At 41.1% G+C, this 24,274-nt stretch overlaps 1 protein-coding gene and 1 long non-coding RNA gene across 6 annotated transcripts in view; one reads left to right on the forward strand and one right to left on the reverse strand.

Annotated features, from left to right (window-relative positions):
- LOC132657202 (uncharacterized) overlaps positions 1-16,202 on the forward strand; it is a 116,294-nt gene extending 100,092 nt beyond the window's left edge. Inside the window, exon 3 of the long non-coding RNA XR_009595016.1 lies at positions 9,332-16,202. This is a non-coding gene — a long non-coding RNA (uncharacterized LOC132657202). The remainder of the gene's footprint in view (positions 1-9,331) is intronic.
- Positions 1-24,274, reverse strand: part of RALYL (RALY RNA binding protein like) — an 821,188-nt gene that overhangs the window by 307,340 nt on the left and 489,574 nt on the right. The window lies entirely within an intron of this gene.

Genomic DNA, 24,274 nt, shown 5'->3' on the forward strand with positions numbered 1-24,274 from the left:
GTCTCAGCTGCTATATTTACTATATTTTTAAAAGATTTACAAAGATATGAGACAAAGGATTGTCTGAATAGCATGTTAAAAGGGTTCAATTATTTCCTAGAACTGTGTGCAGGGACGGCAGGGGAAATGCCTAGCTGGCTCAAGGGAAGGGCAAAGACCAGAGATAAATTGGGTCCCCAATGATATTTCCACACCAGAACATTATTGTACCAATCCAAAAATTGGAGAGTCTGAGTTATAGCTTTAATTTGGGTGAACTTCTTAAAATTCTTCGTGAAGAGCATATTGTGCAGGGAACACAGGTTGCAGGCAGATTCAGATTTGAATATCAGCTCCACCAACTGTAAACCTCAGACCAGTTAATTCAGCCCGTGCAGTGCCCCACATCTCCTTACCCCTCTGACCTCCCACCAGACTCTTTCTCCACATCTACAGCGGCGTCCGCATCCACAGTCAGTTCCAGCCCCCTCCGCATCCGCGCATTTATTTCCTCAAACATCGCAGACAGGAGCAAAGGTTGTGCAAAATTTGCATATTTGGAGTCCTTGAGGAAGAAAAGTAAAACCTTGGAACAGAACTAACACTTACCACTATAATCCAAGACAACTTTCCATAAAATAAAGTGAAATCAGTATATCAAAAGGGCCAAAAGCTTATCAGAAAAAACTGAATTAGAACAAGCAACTCCAAAATATATCTGATTAAAACTATTAGACCTTAAAAAAAATTAACATTCTCAGGACCCCCAAAGAGTGTAACTGAATCGCTTTACTACATAATAGAAATTAATACAATATTGTAAATCACCTATATTTTAATTAAAAAATAAAATTTTCAAAAACCTGATTTTCTATTATTTTTACACTTGAAAAAGCTCATGTCAGGATTTTTTTTCTTCTGGAAATGCTTCTTCATGTTGCATTGCTTTATATTTCATCTTTGAGAAGTCCGATTGCCTGTTTACTGTTCATGCCTTTGTCATCTTTGGGGGAGAGAGTGAAAATAGAGTAGAAGTATAATAATACACATGGTAATTATAACATGAGACAGTGTGACAGGACTGAGATCCAACATATCAGTAATCTAATAAATGTCATTCGCTAAGTCGCTTCAGTCGCGTCCGACTCTGTGCGACCCCATAGACGGCAGCCCACCAGGCTCCCCCTTCCCTGGGATTCTCTAGGCAAGAACACAGGTTGCCATTTCCTTCTCCAAAGCATGTCATTAGGGATGCTCATTTAATGAAGAAACATTTCAAATCGGCTCATAAAGCACAATCAGTCCCTAACCCTGTTGACAAGAGATGCCTGAAACGCAGTGATCCAAGTTCTAAACACCAAAGAAGCGGGCAGAGTTTAATAGACAAGACGAAGCGTGAGAGTTCAGAGACCACAGTCCTGATGTCGGATGCAGCAGGATTTAAGCCGAAAGCTGTAACCGGGGGAAGAGTGACTCTCTACCGTCCCAGACTCCCTGCGTCACTCCAGCAATCGGATCCTCCTCACCTCTCCGCTCGCTCTGTTTTTTATTTTCTAAAGAACGTATCCACTTCTAACATACAGTCTACCTCATTTATTGCGTCCGGTAATAAGTGAGTGAATGTATGGGCAGCACGCCAGCCCATGAGGGCACATGTTTCACCTGCTTTTGAGCGGGTGTGCACCGACTTTCCAGAATTTGGGGGTGGGCTGTTTTCAGAGCTCCCTCTCTGGTCTCCCGGCTTGTCTGGCCCATAGCCCTTGGGGGCTCAGGGTGGGTGGGGAGGGGCTGGCAGTGCCCTGTAGGACCCCCCGGCCCATGTCTGCTTTTCTCTTCCCGCCACCCCCCAGCTGACCAGGAGGGACCCTCTCAGCCGGCTGGGTACAGGGCCAACACGCCCAGGGGGGGAGGCCTATCAGAGCCATGGCCGCGGCCAGAAGGAGGGCATCGCTTGCTCACCTCCCCTGTTTGGGTGAAATAAAAACAAACCTCTGGGGTGAAAAAACAAACAAAAAAAACTGCTCAGTAAATATCGGTTAAGTGAATGAATAAATAAACTTTATCTGTTTTTCTCACCTGTGATGTGAAAACAAGAGAAAATGCATTAAAATTTTTAACAAACGCTCACCTGACCTCTGGATGCCTTCAATAATAATAATACCAATAGCATCAATAGTAAACATGTCAAATCTAGCTCCTTATGTCCTTAAACACCTTGAAATATTGTTTTGAAAGAACAAAATCATCTTACAGGAAACAAAAACTGAATTGAAGGAGTCTTATCTACTTGCTGCCGTTTAGATGAAACAGCTGAAATTTGGTCTTCCAACTTTCTCTACACCATCTTCTTCATTGACAGAAACACTTTTCTATTGAGTAGTAGTAAAATTTAATGAAGGAATAAACATATTTTAATTCAACAGAATTTTATTACTATGGTACATATCATATACCAAGTCCTGCCTTCAATATCCACCCATCACAAACTCATTGAATGAATTAACATGCAAGAAAACACAAGTGGTAAGCAACCATAAGATATATGAGCTACAGATATTAAGACATATGGTTCTTTTTTAGCCTTGATTTTCTTCCATTTCCCCATTTTCACTGTGTGTAAGTCTAACGAAAACGAAGTATTGAAAACCATTTTAGGGCGTTTAGGTGTACATTTAGGACCATCTGTAATGTGAATTATCGATAGCTATAATAACATCAAGTGAAGTAACAATCTGTGTGTCTCACATGCATGTAGAATCATAAACTCACAGAATTTTGGAACATGAAGTATAGTAAACTTTGATACTATAATTAAACAGCTCTATTATATAGAGCTCTACGTATATGTAGCTCTATGTGTATTTTCTGAAAAGTAAAGAAGTTTGACTACATTCTTATTTTAATTTTCATATATGAGCAACAGTGCGATAGTTAGAAGTCAAATAAAGTGCCCTCCTGGTTGGGTGAAATGGAGAAAAGTAAGCAGTGAAGGTGTTTTTTTCCTGCAAGGAACGCAAGATATTATCTTATCCTTAAATGGATTTGAAGATGTACTTTAATACGCTATATATTTTTCTTCTCACAGTCTAAAAAAATCAATGTCAGGGTGAGTGATAGGTTTTCTTAGGGCTGTGGAAGGCTTTCTTGGTTAAAAAGGAAACAGTCTAAAGTGTAAGTATGGAACAGGCCTGTTTGTCAACAAGGAAAACGGTAGTAAAAGAATCAGTGCTTGTGGGGACTTTCCTGGCGATGTAGTGGTTGAGACTGTATGCTTTCAATGCAGGGGGCACAGGTTTGATTCCTGGTCAGGAAACTAAGATCCCAAATGAAACATTTGGGTGTTGATGAAAGGAAAAAAAAAAAAAAAAAGCAAAGTGCTAATCTTGTGGGAATGTGTTCCACACAGGCTGGCCAGCTGGACAGAAGGCATGGCGACTTGATCCTGCTACAGGTCACCCAGCTGACCTGTAGCAACACGTCAAAGGAGAGAGCTCTTATTGGAGGTTTCTTCTGGGTTCCTTTACTCTTATAAATGAAATGTGTATAGCTCTTAACTTGTCCCACTTACAAGTCTCACAGGAAGCGTTCTTCCCTAATAATAAAGAGAGTTGCTTCAGCTTAACAAAGTACAGAGAGAGAAGTGTATGTTTCCAACTTTGAATTTATACCTCCAGAAGGGAAGCACTGATAAGGGTCATGATTCCACAGTTTAGGAGTGCGATGCAGAAATTTTAGAGCAAATATAAGAATAACTTCAAAGAGTAATGTTAGAAAGGAAGGTGGCTTTTTCTGAACATGTACAAAATTAAATTCTGGTAAAACAACCAGGTTTCTGGCAAGAAAAGGATTCAGAAGCTCTAAAGAAAGTGTATAGTGCTACCAGACTCTCAAAGGGGCTCTTGATGGAAACGTGTGCTTTACAGAAGCAGATCAAGACATGGAGTGAATTAGGGCGGGAGGGCTGAAAAATAAATGGTGCCTGAAGGCCTCGAGTCAGGAATAAGCAGAGTTCACGAGCCTAAGGTGGTCTTTGTTAGTTTCAGAATGAGAAAACCAAAGGTTCCCTAAATCCATACATTGGGTTAAAAGACCCAATAAAATTGTTTGTTAAGAGTGAGAAACCTAAGCCATTCAGTTTCCTCATCTCTAGAACAAAACAATGACAGCAACAGGCCCTAGAATTTGTTGAGTGTGCGTACTCCTGGCATCACAAGAAGAGCCTCGTGTGGAATAAGATCCCTTTCAATGCCATTTTATCTACTAGAACTAAAGAAACAATGACCCCCAAATTATTCATATCCAAGGACAAGGTGACATAATTTCACTATATACGAAAAGAATGACAGGTTTTTATGACTTTTGTTTAAATCTCTTGACAGCGTATAACTGCAGAAAAGCTGGCTATAAAATAATGTCAGGAGACCTGGAGTTTATACAATAAAAGAGATAATTATCCCACTGTGTTTGAAAGACTATACCCAACAAGGCTGTAGAAGAGGTCACTGTGCCCAGTTAGAATATCTTGATAAATTTATCTAGGAAGACAACAGGCTTGAAAATTTTGTCATAAAAGGAATAGCTCTTCTGTAAAAGGCAGTACTTACAGAACACGACAGTTGCTACAAAAGTTGGAAAGGGTGTCAAATAAAAGATAACTGGACTTATTTCATCTTCTCCCAACGTAGCAGAGCAATTAAAATTTCTTTCACTTTTTGTCTTCATTAAGTACAGGTTATAATATGATAGCCTCCCTAACAGAGTCATTGTAAGAATCAATGAGAAAACACGCAGAGAATAGTTAGCATATTAATTAATTCACTGTGAATGTTCAACAAGCACCGCCCTTACTAACTAGGACGTACCCTTCATAGTGGCAAGAACCAGGAATCACGACCACCTCTGCATACCCGTGTATCTCCATTATCCGGCAGATAGCAGGTGCCCCTAACCACAAGGTGAAAATATAGATGTGGACTTTCTGGGCTGAGAAACAGAACTGGGAGTGTGACTTCCAGCAGAAAAGGCTTCAACTCAATGAAGAAAGTGGAACCAACCTAGTGGAACAAAGTGGTTTATCACTTTCCCAGCACTTGCGTATCAGAGGGCACGTTCGTGAAGACCGGACTGGCTGTCAGTTCCCCACGCTGGCCTCCTGCGGCCCCTGGGGCTCTCGGTCACACACTGCACAGTGGTTTCCCTCTGACCTCGCTGACCGTTCCTTCTGCTTCTTTGCTGAACCTTCTCCACTGTCCAAACTTCAATCCTAGAAGATTCGCTGCCTTCACACTGTATTCACTCTATCGGGTGATATGTGTACCTAATTCTGTGGTTTCAACTATAATCTGTATGCTGATGACTTCAAATCTTTGAAATGATTAGCTCAACCGTCTAATCGGCTATTGATTAAACACTGCAATTTTAGTTTGATCACAGCGAATCTAAAGCCAGTATCTCCTAGGTATTTCTCTGGTGGCTCTGACGGTGAAGAATCTGTCCGCAGTTCGGGAGAGATGGGTTCTATCCCTCAGCTGGAAAGATCCCTAGAGAAGGGAACGGCTACCCGCTCCAGTATTCTTGCCTGGAGAATCCCACGGACAGAGGAGCCTGGCGGGCTACAGTCCCTGGCGTTGCAAAGAGTCAGACACCACTGAGAGAACAGAGCTAAATTCTTCCAGGAAGCCAGATAAATGATAGTCCTCTCCTCATTTCACGTCACAATATCAATTCCAAGTTCAACAGATGATACAATCTAAAATTAGATACTTCGAAATACGCCTGAGAACTAACTGCTCCTCTCACTGTTCTTGTTGAATGCATAGCCAAGTTAATCTATCATCCATCCAACTGATGTTTAAATCAACCTGAGACTTGACTAGCTGGATTTCCTCAATATATGGACTATGTCTTTTAATTACCTGTGCGACATTATTTAGGAAAATTTTATCCACTAATGAAAAAGTCCTTTTAAATAGTTGCAGAATACTTGTTTTGGTAAAGATAGCTTACAAACATTTGAGTCTGTGCTCCCGCTGGACACACGGCCGTGACCATCAGGGCCTGTGTGAGCCCCTGGGGTTCACTGTCCGCAGCCCCTGCTGGTTTCTATAGCCGTTTGTTACGACGAGTGCATTCATCTCCGTGGATGCTGAATCATTTTATAGCTCCAAACTGCTGTTTGTCGGAGGCATGCTTACCCTTGCTAATAAGCACTTTATTTTTGCTCTGTAGGAACCTTCACAGTCTATTGACATAAGTGGAGCTGGGCTGCTCTCCCACTAAAAGGTCCAGTTTGCCATTCTTATAATGATTCTATATCATTTCTCACCGTTGACACTCTGAGGCTGTCACTGATTGTGCCCCAAGTGATTCCCTTCCATTCCTAATTATACTCTATGGCACTCGGACTTAGGATTTAACGGTTGCCAGTGGAACCCAGGTAACGAATATATGAAACCCTCAGTTTAATTAGATATGTATATATATAGTTAAGTCAGTACACTCTGACCTGGGCACTGAGAAACCTACGGAGTAAGCTACAGGCTTTAGGAGACTTGCATTCATTAGTATTTAGAAGCATCTCCCCCCACCCCCTGCCTTTTTAAAAAGTCTTAGATCTACACCTGTGTTCTGGACAGCAGAGTCTACCAGAACCGTGACAGCTGGGCAAGTCAGATCCTTAGCACAAAGCACACACTGTTACCGCTCACTATCATGGAGCTTTTATACTCCTTCAGCGGCTTGCAAATTGAAACAGCCAGAAAATGTTGTGGTGAGCAAATAAATGTATTGAGTACACAAGGCTGTGTTACAAGCAGCAGAGGATATAGAACTGAATACGGGCATCTTTCGGTCTGTGGGGCAGACGGATATTTCATAAACAGCTGCAGAAGTTGAACATAATAGACACTATGGGAATGGCAGAGAAGGACAGGTTTATTCAAATTGCAGTATCTGAAAAGACGTCAAGGAAGATAGAACTGTTCAGCTGGGTTTTCCCTAATGCGTATGTCTTTGAACAGCAGGTATGAAGGCAAGGGAAGGCTTTGCTGGCCAAAACCATGAAGGAAAGAAGCGTAAATGAGGACACGTTTAAGGACAGCGCATAAACTCTGTGACGAGAACGTTCTGTTTGTATGCGCTCTCATTTCAGCTTGGAACTCACGCACAAAGAATAAGCTTATAAAATTCAATTCTAGTCTAATGTAAAAACTAACCTGGTTGAATCTTAATCTCATCTGTAATTCTTGCAACTATGAAGACAACTACTAATTAATGAGGATTTTGTCTGACAGGAAGTGTGCTTAGTTCATTCAAGATATCATTTGTTCGTTAGTTAACCCTTCTTAATCTACACACTTATAATTCCATTTTGAAGACAGGTTTAAAATAGCTGAGTACTTCGCCCCAGATTAAGCCAATTGCAAGACGCAGTATTCATTGCTAGCTTTGACTGATGGAGGAGCCTGGCAGGCGACAGTCCTTGGGGTCGCAGAGTCAGACACGGCTGAGCAACTTCACTTTCTTTTTCTTTCTCTTATCTTAACTTAAAAAGGAATAACAGGTTTATCAAAAGGAATAATAATCAGGACTCTATTTTATAAAGTTTCTGTATTTCAGTTGAATACCAAATCCGTTTTAAAATGTTATTTTTATGAAACAGCTGTCTTTTGGCATCTCAGATTTTGTGGATCAAAAGAAAAAGAAAAAAAAAAAAGAGTGGAGATCCAATTTCCACTTTATTTACTCGATATCACAAGCAGTTATCTCCTAACCATCCATGATGTGTTTGGGCATCATCAGTTTGTGATCATATCTAGCTGTAAATTTTATTACTGAGAAACAGGGTATTTTAAAGTAATACAGTTTTCAGCGTTATCTCTGGAAAAATGCAATAAATGGAGATATACTCAAGAACAAGTCTTCAGAATTCTAATAACCACAGGCAATATTGAGGTGGGGGGGGTGTGCACTAAGTCACTTCAGTCATGTCTGAATTTTGGAAAAATGTTCAATTCTGTCAGCTGTGGTAAACAAACTCATTTATCCCAAGTCTAAATCTGTGGCTAACTCTCCAATGTTATGGCCAGTAAAAAGTAGTCAATTGCAGTTACTATCATAAACATTTGTGAGATAGATATTTAAACTAAACCACATTCATTCTGGTCAGAAATGTGATATACACAGCATCAAGTCATTATAGAGATGTGCTCTGAAAAATGGTGTGCAGTGAGAATTCAATATTGCTGAGAGAAAAACACTGTATATTCCTCTGGGAAAAGCTCTACTTCATTTCCTATTCCAAATAATGCTTGTTTGGAGATATTCAAAAGGCTTTCCACAAAACTATCTTCCAGACAGTCTCTGCACAGTACTTTACAGAACAATAGCATTTAAAGAATTGCTTTCAGAGGGAGTAAGTCAAGGTCACTACTACACTGGGATATATTAAATGTTCAGACAGAAGGATACTGGAAAGACTGGAAGACGCGCGTCTGTGTGCATGTATGTGCATGCGTGCGTGCAGACAGACATGCATGTAGTGTGTGTATGTTTATCTGTACATGGATCTTACTGCATTTTCAGTAATTAAAAAAGAGGGCTTTGCTAAAGTTCAGAGACGCTGCAAAGGCATTTATCGAGCTCATCCCCCCACTGATGCACCAGAAAAGGAGATGAAGCTGGGGCTTGTTAGCAGTCACATGCTGTCCTCTCGTGATCTCCACTTTCTTTTCTAGAATTTTCCTAAAACAAGTGCATGCCTTCCAGAATTGTACCCGGAATTATTCTCAACCTCATCGGTCTGTTGTTTACGTCATATTTTTTACTGTGGTAGGAACACTTAACATGAGATCTACCCTTTTCACAAAGTTTTAAGTGTCCAATATTATGCTAACTACAAACCCAAGGGAGAAAATTAGCTCTCTAGAAGCTTGATCCCACTGAGCAGCAGTTCATATCCCCCCGCTTCCCCTGCTCCCGTCAACCACCGCTGAAATCTGTTTATGTGTCTGACTATTTCAGATTCCTCATCTAAGTGGAATCAAGCAGTCTTTGTCTTTCTATGTCTGACTTATCTCAGCATAACGTCCTCCAAGCTCATCCAGATTGCCACATACGGCAAGACTTTTTTTTTATAAGGTTGAGTAATATTTCATTCTATTAATTTTTTATTTATCCATTCATTTGCTGATGGACATTAAACTTATTTCTACAGCTTGAATCTTGTGAGTAAGTGCTCCAATGAATGCAGGATTGCAAATATCTTTTTGAGATCAGATTTCAATTATTTTGGATAATTACCCAGGAATGGGATTGCTGGATCATATGACAGCTCTGTTTTTAATCTTTCTAGGAACCTCCATACTATTTTTTACAATGGCCGGATCATTTTACATTGCCACCAATGGTGTACAAGGGCTCCACCTTCTCCATATCCTCACGGACACTTGCTATCTTTTGTTTGATAAAGCCATCCTGACAGGTATGTGAGGTGATACTTCATCGTGGTTTTGATTTGCATTTTCCTGGTGATTAGTGTTGCTAAATGTCTTTTCACGTGCCTGTTGGCTACTTGTGTCCTTTGGAAAATGGCTATTCAGTTTCTCTGCCCATTTTTAATTCTTTTTTTTTTTTTTTATGCTATTGAGTTAAAAGGAATTCCTGTTGGAGAAGACTCTTGAGAGTCCCTTGGACTGCAAGGAGATCCAACCAGTCCATTCTAAAGGAGATCAGTCCTGGGTGTTCTTTGGAAGGAATGATGCTAAAGCTGAAACTCCAGTACGCTGGCCACCTCATGCGAAGAGCTGACTCATTGGAAAAGACTCTGATGCTGGGAGGGATTGAGGGCAGGAGGAGAAGGGGACGACAGAGGATGAGATGGCTGGATGGCATCACTGACTCGATGGACGCGAGTCTGAGTGAACTCCGGGAGATGGTGATGGACAGGGAGGCCTGGCGTGCTGCGATTCATGGGGTTGCAAAGAGTCGGACATGACTGAGCGACTGAACTGAACTGAACTGAACTGAACTGAACTTGTCTTCTACACTACTGCCTCATCGGATATCTTGTTTGCCAGTGTTTTCTCAGTTCGGTTGAATGAGACGGTGTCTCTTCTCTCCTGGCTTCCACTCCTTCCTTATCGGATATCGTTTGCCAGTGTTTTCTCAGCTCAGTTGGATGAGATGGTGTCTCTTCCCTGCTGGCTTCCACTCCTTTACCTCTGTCTCCTTCGCCAGGCACACCCTTGGTTAGTTCGACGCCGTCCTTGTTATTTATTTTCACTGCTGCTACCTGTGCTCTTGGTGTCATATCCAAGAAATAATTGCCAAGATCAAAGTTACGAAGTTTTCTTATGCTTTCTTCTAGGGATTTTGTAGATTCAGGTCGTATGTTTAAGTCTTTAATTCACTGTGGGTTCCTTTTTTGTGTGTATAAGATTAGAGTCTAAATTCCCTTTTTTTTTTTTTTTTTGTATGCAGATAGAAAGTTTTCCCAACACTATTTGCTGAAGAGTCTATTCTTTCCCCGTTGTATGTTCTTGGCATCTTTGTTGAAGAATAACTGACTGCATAGGCATGACCTTATTTCTGGATTCTCTATTCTGTATCAGTCTACATGCTTGTCTTCCTGCTAGCCTCATTTTTATGTATTTACAACAATCTATCTAGAAAGAGAAACTAAGAAAACAAAGATTTTTACTACAGTCTCAAAATAATAAAATACACAGGCAGAAACTTAACCAAGGGAATGAAAGAACTATACACTGAAAACTATAAAACACTGATTAAAGAAATTAAACAGACACAAACAAATGGAAAGACATATCACGCTTATATGTTGGAACAATTAACATTGTTATACTGTCCAGTATGATCTATAGATTCAATGAAATGCTGTCAAAATCCCAAATGGACAGAAATAGAAACAGTTTTAAAACACACTTGGAACTACAAAAATCTGAAAATAGCCAAAACAATCTCTAGAAAGAAGAACCAAGCTGGAACTATCATCATTTCTTCTTTCAAAATATATTATTAAGCTATAGTATAAAGCCGTACACAGTACATTTTAATTTTAGCTCTTGATAATTATGTTTTATTCACCTAATACTATCCAAAGTTCCCTGACTTTTACAAAATCAAATTTCATGATCAAGCTTTTCTTCTTGTATTATAGGATTTAATCCCTTGGAAATGCAGATGGATTTATTAAAATGTTTATCTTTCTCTGAAATTCTGAGCAATTATGCTGTTCTCCAGATATTTCCTGAGGTAACAGCCACTGAGTTATGCACTGAAAATACAGTTATTACCACTCTGCTAAAATACTTTCCAGTTTAGCCATGCCAAAAAAAAGTTCTGATCTTTAGTTTTCTCAACATCAAATTCTTGTAGCTCCTAATTTGAGGAAAAACGTGGAAGAAAAAGGGAAACTGCATCAGTCATTTTCCCCATGTTTAACATCTAACAAAGTGATAATACACACGCCAATGCTTGGAAGAATTATCTGACTTATTCATTCCTTTCATATGCACGCTCAGCCGTGTCTGACTCTTTGCGACCCCATGGACTGTAGCTTTCCAGGATTCTCTGCTCATGCAATTCTCTAGGTAAGAATACTGGAGTGGATTGCCATTTCTTTCTCCAGGGGAAGTTCCGGACCCAGGGATTGAACCTGGGTCTCCTGTATCGCAGGCAGATTCTTTACCATCTGAGCTATCAGGAAAGCCCCATCTGACTCATAAAAGTTTCCAAAAGTTCCTTTTTTTTTTTTTTTTTAGTTTTTTATTTTTTAAATTTTAAAATCTTTAATTCTTACATGCGTTCCCAAACATGAACCCCCTCCCACCTCCCTCCCCATAACATCTCTCTGGGTCATCCCCATGCACCAGCCCCAAGCATGCTGCATCCTGCATCAGACATAGACTGGCGATTCAATTCTTACATGATAGTATACATGTTAGAATGTCATTCTCCCAAATCATCCCACCCTCTCCCTCTCCCTCTGAGTCCGAAAGTCCGTTATACACATCTGTGTCTCTTTCCCTGTCTTGCATACAGGGTCGTCATTGCCATCTTCCTAAATTCCATATATATGTGTTAGTATACTGTATTGGTGTTTTTCTTTCTGGCTTACTTCACTCTGTATAATCGGCTCCAGTTTCATCCATCTCATCAGAACTGATTCAAATGAATTCTTTTTAACGGCTGAGTAATACTCCATTGTGTATATGTACCACGGCTTTCTTAAACCCATGTGCACTCTAAGCAATCAAGTTTACTCACCGTAGTTCTTTCTGTTTGAGCATAGGTCTTTTTCATCTTAAAAGCAAACTTTTTTTTTTATTAAAAAGGCCAATATTTTATTGAAAATGCAGTTCGAACAATTCGTAATCTAAGCATTTACTGCATTTGCTCAAAGATTCAGCTTCAGGGAAAGAATAGTCCACTTCGTTGTGGAGGTTTTGCTAAAGCTTTATGGCCAAGCTGTCCACGCTGCTGGTCTTTATTATCCCCTCTCCACTGGGTTTTTCAAAGTGTATTATAAAGATAAGCCTCGTGTTGGGCAAAGTTAATATACTGCAAAATGAGAACTGTGGTCAGAGAAATCAGCAATTAGGCTTAGAGTAGAATAATCTGTATGCTACTGGGGAAGAGTGGACAAAAATTACTATTAGCTCCAGTAAGAACGCAGTGGCTGGGTCACAGTGGGAATGACGCTTAGCTGTGGCTGCATCTAGCGGTGGAAGTGAATCCACTGCTGTAAAGAACAATATTGCATGGGAGCCTGGAATGAATTAAGGTAAACCAGACACGGTCAAGCAGGAGATGGCAAGATTGAGCATCATCATTTTAGGAATCAGTGAACTACAATGGCCGAGAATGGGTGACTTTAACTCAGATGACCGTTATATCTACTACTGTGGACAAGAATCCCTTAGAAAAAATGGAGTAAAAGAGTCTGAAATGCAGTACTTGGGTGCAATCTCAAAAACAACAGAATAATTTTCATTCATTTCCAAAGCAAGCATTTCGACATCACGGTAATGCAAGTCTATGCTCCAACCACTGATGCTTAAAAAGCTGAAGTTGACCAGTTCTATGAAGATGGACAGCACCTAGAACTAACACCAAAAAATAAACAAAACAAACAGATGTCCTTTTCATTATAGGGGACTGGAATGCCAAAGTAGGAGGTCAGGAGACACCTGGAGTAACAGGCAAGTTTGGTCTTGAAGTACAAAATGAAGCAGGGCAAAGGCTAACATAGAGTTTTGTCAAGAGTGTTCCTTTTCCAACAACCCAAGAAATGTCTTTACACATGGACATCACCAATTGATCTGAAATTAGACTGATCATGTTCTTTGTAGTCAAAGATAGAGAAGCTTTATACAGCCAGTAAAAGCAAGACCTGGAGCTGACTCATTGGAAAAGACTCTGATGAAGGGAAAGACTGAAGGCAGGAGGAGAAGGGGGCGACAGAGGATGAGATGGTTGGATGGCATCACTGACTGAATGGACATGAGTTTGAGCAAACTCTGGGACAGTGAGGGACAGGGAAGCCTGGTGTGCTGCAGTCTATGGGGCTGCAAAGAGTCAGACGTGCCCGAGTGATTGAACAACAACTATTTTTCCTAAAACATTAATGCTGAAAATTCTCATGTCCTTTCTCTTCACTGACACTTCAATTTGAGACTGTGAATTCTCTGGCAAAAGGCTTCTGTTCTTTCTGTCCCACCTCTCAATCTACCCTTATTCTCACTTATTTTTTAAAGCTCAATGATTCTCATTGACCCTGGCTCAGTGATCAGCACTCTGTCCCAACACTTTCATCAATAATATTTCATGATCCTGCTTGTCATTTCCCACAGTCACTTCTTCAGAATTTAACTACCATGTCAGTTGGTAAGCAATAAATTTACTCAATTCTTTTAGTGAATATTAACAAAACCAGCTACTGTTTAGGATTTACTTTAATTTTTAAAAATTTTCCTGTGGTGAGTGAGCAAAAACAAGTTGGTTTATCCCCAAAGATGCTTATATTGTAACAAAGGATGAAGACAAACATCCACAAAGGAAGAAGCAAAGAAAACAGACAACATCTAATGGGGATATAGTGGGACAAGCTAGTAAGGAAGTTTTCTCAGGTGCTACTACTCAACTTGTAACTTGAAAGATGAGAAGAGACATGAGATATGAATCCTAATACATCCTGGGCTGAAACGAAATACCTAATAAGTTAAGAAGAGGCATCAAAGCTGGTGGCTGCAGGATAATGAGAAGAGAAAAAAGTGACTCTGAATACTGGAGGAGAGGTAAGCGCCCGTCAAACCAGACCAGGTAGGCTAACAGAATTCTATTGAACAAATATAATTCACTGAAGTGTCTCACACAATGAGTAACACCAAGCTTACTTATAAGATTACTTTGACTGAGGCTCTAGAGAGTGGACTGAAAAAAGGAAAAGAAAGAAAAATACGACATGGATTAGAAGGTTAATAGCATAGTCTGGGTGGGACATGATGGTCTATTTCGGCTGATGGCGATAGGAACAGAAAGAAATAGGAGTAAATTAAGCTGGGTACTTGACTTGGAATAAGTTGCATAAAGTCTGCTTATGTGTCGGCACTGAGGACAGACTCAGGCATCAGCTTCCTGGCTTGCACGAGCGCGGGAATGGATGATCACGCCATTCATTGCAGTGGGCTAGCGGAAAACATCAAGAATTCAACTTTAGCTACAAGGCATGAGCTTAGAGAAGAGATCTGACCTAGAGAAACAAGTCTGGAGTTTATCAGAATATAGAGTCAGAAGTGAAGGAAATAGGGGGAAAAAAAAACTGAGAAAGAGTGGCCAGTAACACAGCAAGAAACCTGGAATCACAGAGCATCCCAGGAAGAGAGGCACGTGTACCACTGAGAGACCCAGAGCACTGGGAGCTACCCACAGTGTCCTGATACAAAGACAGGCAGGAATTTCAGAGACCCTGATTCTGAACAGAGAATTGGAAAAGTATCACAGTAGAAGAGGGAATCATTCCAAAAGAATTGTACTACCTAATGGGAAAAATAGGATTCTGAACTGGGGAGAGGAATACTAAATTTTAAGACCTTTTTTTTTTTTAGGTCATTCGGTTCAGTTCAGTTCAGTCGTTCAGTCGTGTCCGACTCTTTGCGACCCCATGAATTGCAGCACACCAGGCCTCCCTGTCCATCACCAACTCCCGGAGTTCACCCAAACCCATGTCCATTGAGTCGGTGATGCCATCCAGCCATCTCATTCTCTGTCGTCCCCTTCTCCTCCTGCCCCCAATCCCTCCCAGCATCAGAGTCTTTTCCAATGAGTCAACTCTTCGCACGAGGTGGCCAAAGTATTGGAGTTTCAGCTTTAGCATCATTCCTTCCAAAGAACACCCAGGACTGATCTCCTTTAGGATGGACTGGTTGGATCTCCTTGCAGTCCAAGGGAGTCTCAAGAGTCTTCTCCAACACCACAGTTCAAAAGCATCAATTCTTTGGCACTGATTAGGTCATTCAGTCCAGTCCAAAAATGACATGAACCATGTCCTTTTATGGTTGCAATAATTTAAAGCTACCTAGCATGTCAAGTTAAAGATAGGCTGTTAAAGAACAAAAGCATACCGATGGTGGTATAAATATTTAAGATGGAGGGAAGTAATGGTACCAATTTTACTTTTTCCAGAATCTGTTAGGGCTTTAAATTTTCTTTGAAATAGAAATTTGATTGGTCCTTCAGCATCATGTGAAATAAAGCCCATGAACACACAGTAAACTGTAAGCTTCTCCACCAACACCAGATATTTGGTGGTGCACAGTTCAGTTCAGTCACTCAGTCATGCCCGACTCTTTGCGACCCCATGGACCGCAGCACGCCAGGCCTCCCTGTCCATCACCATCTCCCATTGAGTTGGTGATGGCATCCAAACATGTCATGGTGGTGTTGCTGCTGCTGCTGCTGCTAAGTCGCTTCAGTCGTGTCCAACTCCGTGCGACCCCATAGATGGCAGCCCACCAGGCTCCCCCATCCCTGGGAGTCTCCAGGCAAGAACACTGGAGTGGGTTGCCATTTCCTTTTCCAATGCATGGAAGTGAAAAGTGAAAGTGAAGTTGCTCAGTCGTGTCCGACTCTTTGTGATCCCATGGACTGCAGCACGCCAGGCTCCTCCGTCCATGGGATTTGCCAGGCAAGAGTACTGGAGTGGGGTGCCACTGCATGGTGGTGTTACTCATTATCTAGATTATTTGATTAATAACTACTCTAAAACATTATTAATCAAAGATCAAAGACAGATAATCTCTGGTAATATATGCTAAGTCTGGCAGAAACAGACATACAATGGAATGTAATAATGATGACATACTTCTGTACAAGTACTCAGTGATGTTTAATAACTGTAAGACTTGGTTCAGGCCGTTAGGGATATTAAATGGAAGTCCTCTGTTCAGGCTTCAGAGAAAAGCAGGCACAGAGGCTTCTGACCTGCCGGGACACTTACCTGAAGGTTTGCTTGCTGTGAGAGCAAGACAAGGAGCACCATAGATAAGAAAGGAGGCACGTCTTGGAATTGTTGCGCCCCTAGAGGGGGTCTGGCCAACTGAAACTAGGGCTTAACAACACTCCAAGATTCGCAAGACAAAGCAAACAGCATTGTAAGAAAGATTAACATAAAACCAGAGCAGCAGTTTGTGAGCAAACTGATGATCCTTTCAGTTTAAGGCCTGAGATTGTAAGTGGGAACCCTCGGACTACAAAGATGGGCAAAATAAAGTACAAAATGGTATGGACATAATAGAAGAAGAAGATACTAAAAGGAGGTGGCAAGAATACAGAGAAGAACTACACAAAAAATATCTTCATGACCCAGTTTACCATGACGGTGTGATCACTCACCCACGCCAGACAGCCTGGAATGCGAAGTCAAGGGGGCCTTAGGAAGCATCACTACAAACAAAGCTAGTGGAGGTGATGGAATTCCAGTTGAGCTATTTCGAATCCTGAAAGATGATGCTGTGAAACTGTTGCACTCAATAGGCCAGCAGATTTGGAAAACTCAGCAACGGCCACAGGACTGGAAAAGGTCAGTTTTCATTCCAATCCCAAAGAAAGGCAATGCCAAAGAATGCTCAAACTACCACACAATTGCATTCATCTCACATGCTAGTAAAGTCATGCTCAAAATTCTCCAAGCCAGGCTTCAGCAGTAAGTGAACCGTGAACTTCCAGATGTTCAAGCTGGTTTTAGAAAAGGCAGAGGAACCAGAGATCAAATTGCCAACATCCGCTGGATCATGTAAAAAGCAAGAAAGTTCCAGAAAAACACTTAGTCCGCTTCTTTGACTACACTAAAGCCTTTGACTGTGTGGATCACAACAAACTGTGGAAAATACTTAAAGGGACGTGAATACCAGGCCACCTAACCTGTCCCCTGAGAAACCAACATGCAGGTCAAGAAGCAACAGTTAGAACCAGACATGGAACAACGGACTGATTCCAAATTAGAAAAGGAGTTTGTCAAGGCTGTATATTGTCACCCTGCTTATTTAACTTCTATGCAGAGTACATCATGAGAAATGCTGTGCTGGAAGAAGCACAAGCTGGAATCAAGATTGCCGGGAGAAATATCAATAACCTCTGATATGCAGATGACACCACATTTATGGCAGAAAGCGAAGAGGAACTAAAGAGCCTCTTGATGAAAGTGAAAGAGGAGTAAGAAAAAGCTGGCTTAAAGCTCAACATTCAAAAAACTAAGGTCATGGCATCTGGTCCCATCACTTCATGGTGAATAGATGGGAAAATAATGGAAACAATGACAGATTTTATTCTCCTGGGCTCCAAAATCACTGCAGATGGCGACTGTAGTCACAAAATTTAAAAAATGCTTGCTCCTTGGAAGATAAGCTATGACCAACCTAGACAGAATATTAAAAAGCAGAGACATTACTTCGTCAACAAAGGTCCATCTAATCAAAGCTATGGTTTTTCCTGTGGTCATGTATGGATGTGAGAGTTGGACCATAAAGAAGGCTGAGCACTGAAGAATTGATGCTTTTGAACTGTGGTGTTGGAGAAGACTCTTGAGAGTCCCTTGGGCTGCAAGGAGATCCAACCAGTCTATTCTGAAGGAGATCAGCCCTGGGTGTTCTTTGGAAGGAATGATGCTAAAGCTGAAACTCGAGTACTTTGGCCACCTCATGCGAAGAGTTGACTCATTGGAAAAGACTCTGATGCTGGGAGGGATTGGGGGCAGGAGGAGAAGGGGACAACAGAGGATGAGATGGCTGGATGGCATCACCGACTTGATGGACATGGGTTTGGGTGAACTCCAGGAGTTGGTGATGGACAGGGAGGCCTGGCGTGCTGCAGTCCATGTGGTCTCAAAGAGTCAGACACAATGGAGGGACTGAACAATAACAACTCAAACTGCAATTCTGAAGTCCCACCAGTGGAACAGATACACTCCAGTGACCTTTTTCCAACTGGGACTCCAGATTGCTAATATACAGGACTTCCCAGCGTGGTTTGAGTCTGCCTGTCACCCAAAACCCAATTTGGACATGTATGCACTGTTATTCCCCTTTACTATTCTATTTCTCTTTCCATTTAATGATTGCTTATTGAAAGAAAGATAGATAACTCTTTATTAAATATTGGAATTATTTAGTTGTGTATAAGGAGTGTTTTTGTTGTTGTTAACAGATCCTTCTAACCTAAGATGAAAGTTGAAACTTTCGGCGAAACGTTGACAAAATCTGCATTCAATCAATCACAGTGAAATTGCATTCTATTCTGAAGTAGTTATATATTTATGTTTTTTTTTCCAGTGTCTCTTCTAAGAAATATTAAAATAAATGTTCCTGAATTGATTTTTTCCAGACATCTGAAATTTCATCTGAAACAATCTGTGGCTGGTTGTAAATACTTATTTAATTAATTTCCCTTGTCAAAAGGAACGTAAAATTTTCAGAGGAATATTCTGGTAAGTTTAAACGTCTTTTATTACATCTAGGACTTACCTGCATGGATTTTCTTCAATAATTAGTATGAGGAAAAAAATGGAGAAAGGGCGCCATCGTGTGGTTAACGCTGAGTAGTACACCAACAGTGGAGTGTGTCAGTGAATTTTCTCTAAGGTCCTCTATTCCGACATTCAGAATCTTACTGACAAACCGTTTAGAGCGTAAAGCAGGCAGAGCGAACAGAGCCCCGACCGGAATCCGGGCCCCGCCTGGAATCCGGGGGCTCAGGGTCAGGGCGCTCACACTTCCCTGTCTTCTGCCCGGGGGTCCTTGCTCCGACTTGCGTGGGTACAAGTCGCTCAGTCGTGTCCGACTCTGCGACCCCACGGACTTAGCCCCCCAGGCTCCTCTCTGCATGGGATTCTCCAGGCAACATCACTGGAGCGGGCTGCACGCCCTCCTCCGGCTTCTTCCCACCCGGGAGTGAAGCCCGAGTGTCCTGCGTGTCCAGAACCAGCGGGCGGGCTCCTGACCATGAGCGCCCCCTGGGCAGCTGTCCTCTAACTGACTGCAAACCATCCTTCCAAGAGTTTGTAATTCTTGATTCCATGTGCCCACCTTGCGCCCTCTGCTTAATGCACCCAACTGAAAACTCCCTGCCCACACTTCCCCAAGAGAACTTTTATGAAGGTCAGTGACGATCTCAGTATTAAGAGAATACAAATTCAATTCTGCTGCTGTTGGCGGTTTACCACTGGAAAAAGTGAAACTTAAGGGTGTTTTGCAAAATACTAATTGGGAGATTTATTAATTTCACAAACACATCTGTTCTAATCACTATACTTCCCATACATAACAAGCAATGCTTTTAAAACGGAATATGATAGTAGTTATTTTGTGCGGTGAATTAGATCAAGCTATTGTTTCATGCTTTTGAACTAATATTATAATTTAACTCATCAATTCTTTACCTAATGCACAACCTGTTCCTATTGAAATTTTAAACAATAAAATAACAAATACAACTGCATGTCATAACTGAGGAACAGAACTGATCTAATATTTGGAAATGGAATCAAACTAAGAACAAGTTCTTCATACAGGGCCACATTCAAATTTCTGTTAGGCTTATCACTATTATTATTATTTGTTACTAAGAACTTTGTATATTGTAATCATGACTAATTTTTAGTTAGCCACACATCTTGAATTTTGAGCACATGTGATGGGTACAAAGACTTCAAAAGAGATAGTCCCTTAAAAATGTACAAGACTATCTCATAAAACCGTGGAATCTATCTAATTCTCACTTTATACAAGACTTCAGATCCATCATCTAACAGTTTATGCCCATACAGGTAACAACTTGGGGTTTTTACTCCAAATCTTATTCCTTGAAATAAGAACGGGTCTGTTTTTCAAACCCCAAAATACTTTTTCTTGCTTTATTTCCCGTTATATACTACATAAGCTTTTCATGATCCACAGAACTTTATGTTGGCAGAGTTTACACACCACGTAGATGCTTGGATCCTTTTCATAGGAGAGTAAGGAAATCAGGGCTTTATTCTATAAGCTTTAAAGGACGTTTCTAGAAAAATTATACCAGTGCCCATGAGATTCTGTGGAGCGCATGGCCTGTCTTCTCACCCAGGCACACTCGCCCTCAGGGAATTCTTTCTCAACATTTGTGGCTGCTGTTTTTCTGGGAAATTCTGACCACCTCTGTAAAAACCTGCCCAAAGTTCAATGGCTCCAATTAGGCTATAAAGATGGTTCAGTGCCTGGGATATGGTCTGGCCAGTAAATAATGAGTGTTCATGTCTGAGACTGAATTCTGAGTTGGAAGAAAATCACTCTTCAGATTTATCTGACATTACCAATAAAGCAAACACTTCTATATTTTCCCTAGAATAAAAGTTGAAGAAGGCTTTCATGCTGAAATACAGCTGGGGACTGGCTTTTCGCTTGCATCTCTCTAGGTTATTACCACCCACTGCCGTCTCCGCTTTGAGGCATCAAACGCTCTGTCCTCTCATGTCTATCGAAGCACAGGTCCAGTCCTCACTCACCGCTACGTCTGCCTTGAATGGTTCCCTCCACAGTTCCATCATGGACCCAGCATCAGTTTTCTGTGGCTTCTCCTGATTCATTTCACACATTCGAGATTTCAACTCAAATATTTAAACTATCTATAATATTAAAATGATTATACAGATATAGTTTCATGAATAATGAGTGCTATGTCTTGAGAAGCCTGTGCTGAAGGGCAAATTAGCTTCACAAAAAAGGGACCTAAAATAATGCCCAAATTCACACACCCTGGATTTAGGAATCTGCATAAGGTCGGCATCACACACATTCAGAACAGTCACTTTTCAGAGGGTGGGTTGAAATGTAGAACCCACCCCTTACAGTCTGTCTTAGCATCCTCGAGGTTATTGCCACCCACAGTGAAAATGAATACAACAAATGCTGGACTGCACTGACGCTGGTTTTGTTCTTAATGAGGGCTCTGTAGTCAAGTTATCATGGAACCTGTTGACTTAGATGTAGTCGATTGTTTAAAGCTGACTAATCAAACTTAATTTGACTCTGCAATCCTTTTGTTGAGAGACTCGGTGGTTGAAATTCTTTTATGGAGAGAGATAGCACATAACCTAATGCCAGCACTGACCCCATGTTCTGTGCAAAAGCCCAAACGAAGCGCTGAGACTCTGCCTGGTTTTCCTTTTTTTTTTTTTTCCCATAATTTTTAATATGATAGCGGAAAAAGAAGGCTAACTGCTAAAAGCTGATATAGTTGGGAAATAAGATTTAATAGGAGAGAAAGATTCCATCACTCTTCTCTGAAACTAGTTAAATTGGGTGAACTAAACTCAATTTAGTAAAAAGAGTATAGCAAAAAGTGATAATGCATTTCAGAAAAATTTCCATAGAATATCACAAAGCATCTTAAAGTGGAACGTTATGAGATGGCTCTACTTAAAAGGAAACGTGCCTAGGTTTACTTTTAAAATATTTTTGAAATACCCATTAGCCATTCATACTGTAAAAAAAAAATGATGAAAATATAAAAAGGAAATATGATGGCACACAAGGAAATAAGTGGCTTCTGCTTAATTGTCTAATTTTACAGTAATTTATGCTATCATTCCCCAAGGGCAGGGGTCAGGAAGATGTTTTCCTGAAGTCAGGAAATGCCATGTGCAACATGGACGAGGCATCCTCGTCACCATCACATATGCACGTGTTTTCAAAAGAATACATTGGAAAAAAGGGAAGAAACATTTGACTGTGGTACCAGCATTTTATCAGCTAGGACACTCATTTTACAGACCCCGGTAGAAACAAAAGAGTTGAATTCTATGACATCCAGGGTCCCTTCCAACCTCAAACACCGAAGGATCTACACAGCGTCCCACAGGCAAGTTAAGCAACCTACTCTCGAGGAAGAGTGAAGAGCTAGGCCCAGAGTCCACTGGAGAGGCAGGGAGGTGTAGGCTGATTATACCCTTACAGCTTCAGCACGGAATCCCAGCACAGAGGGAAGAACTTCTCCCCTGTTCTGGAAAGATCAATGCTGACACCAACACTGAAACCTGCCCTGCACGTACTACTAATCCCACTAATAACAGGGACAGCAAAACTTACTCAGTCCTCACTAAGGACTAAGCAGGCAGAGAGAGGGTGCTTACAGTTGTTATATTTGAAAATTAATCTTAACAGTAATGCTTTTATCAATTCTATGACATAGCTACTACTTTTATAATTGCAAAATGGAATTTAATAAAATATTAAGAAAAACATTATGCCAGGATTTCAAACTGAATCCCAAACAGGGGTATTGGTAAAAAGCTAGTATATGCCACGTCTAACTACACGTAGAAGAATGTCACTGGGGAAGTTCCTATTAATGGATCTCATTTCCAGATGAGGACATGAAGGCTTACCTACTTAATCTTGGGTGGCTCAGCTGGTAGAGAATTTGCCTGCAATGCAGGATACCCCAGTTCAATTCCTGGGTTGGGAAGATCCCCTGGAGAAGGAAATGGCAACCCATTCCAGTACCCTTGCCTGGAGAATCCCATGGACAGAGGAGCCTGGTGGGCTACAGTCCATGGGGCCGCAGAGTCAGACCCGACTGAGCTCCCAAGCACAGCACAGAACTTATAAACTGTAGAGTTAGAACTTGAAAGGGCAGACACCTTGCCTCAAAATACTGTATGATGAAGCCCAAAGATGGAGGGTGGCTTGTCGGCCTCAAATTCTGTAACTTTTGATGTAGGAGTGGAAAAGTTTCTATACGGAATTTCTCAAGCTGTATGAAGTAAATTAGTTTGAGTAAAAGCTACAGAGAAAATTTTAATTTTAAGAAATGATTCACTGTCAGTTCAGTTCAGTTTTTGCTCCATTGTGTCTGACTCTCTGCGGCCCCATGGACTACAGCACGCCAGGTCTCCTGTCCATCACCAGCTCCTGAAGTTTACTTAAACTCATCTCCATCGAGTCGATGATGTCATCCAACCATCTCATCCTCTGTCATCCCCTTCCCCTCCTGCCATCAGTCTTTCCCAGCATCAGGGTCTTTTCAAATGAGTCAGCTCTTCCCATCAGGAGGCCAAAGTATTGGAATTTCAGCTTCAGCATCAATCCTTCCAGTGAACACCCGGGACTGATCTCCTTTAGGATGGACTGGTTGGATCTCCTTGCAGTCCAAGGGACTCTCAAGAGTCTTCTCCAACACCACAGTTCAAAAGCATCAGTTCTTCAGCACTCAGCTTTCTTGATAGTCCAGCTCTCACATCCATACATGACCACTGGAAAAACCATAGCTTTGAATAGACGGACCTTTGTTGGCAAAGTAATGTCTCTGCTCTTTAATACGCTGTCTAGGTTGGTCATAACTTTTCTTTCAAAGATCAAGTGTAATACAGTGTAAATTAGGAAAATATTTGAGAGATTGCAAAATATTTGAGAGATGATAATATTGATCCTTTAATTGAGTAAGGCAGAGTAATTTTTCACAGTGTAAAATGAAGAAAATGGTGCTCAAAAAAGTTTAAAAAAAAAAAAAAAAACTTCTGAGGATCTCAAAAGAATCTACATTAGACTGAGTGACTTCTATGTGCCAAGCACAATAGGAACCTAGACTTGAGAAATTCTCATGTCAGGAGAAGCATGGGAATGAGTTCTTTCTAATGTAGGGTTAAACTTAGAGGAGAATTTATCAGAGAGATTACTGATGTCCCACGACAGCCCAGCATTTACACAAAGCACTAGCTCTCCGTGGACGAGACAGCGCATGTCACGGT

The sequence above is a fragment of the Ovis aries genome, chromosome 9 (genome assembly GCF_016772045.2).
Source record: "Ovis aries strain OAR_USU_Benz2616 breed Rambouillet chromosome 9, ARS-UI_Ramb_v3.0, whole genome shotgun sequence".
NCBI classification, from domain to species: Eukaryota; Metazoa; Chordata; class Mammalia; order Artiodactyla; family Bovidae; genus Ovis; species Ovis aries.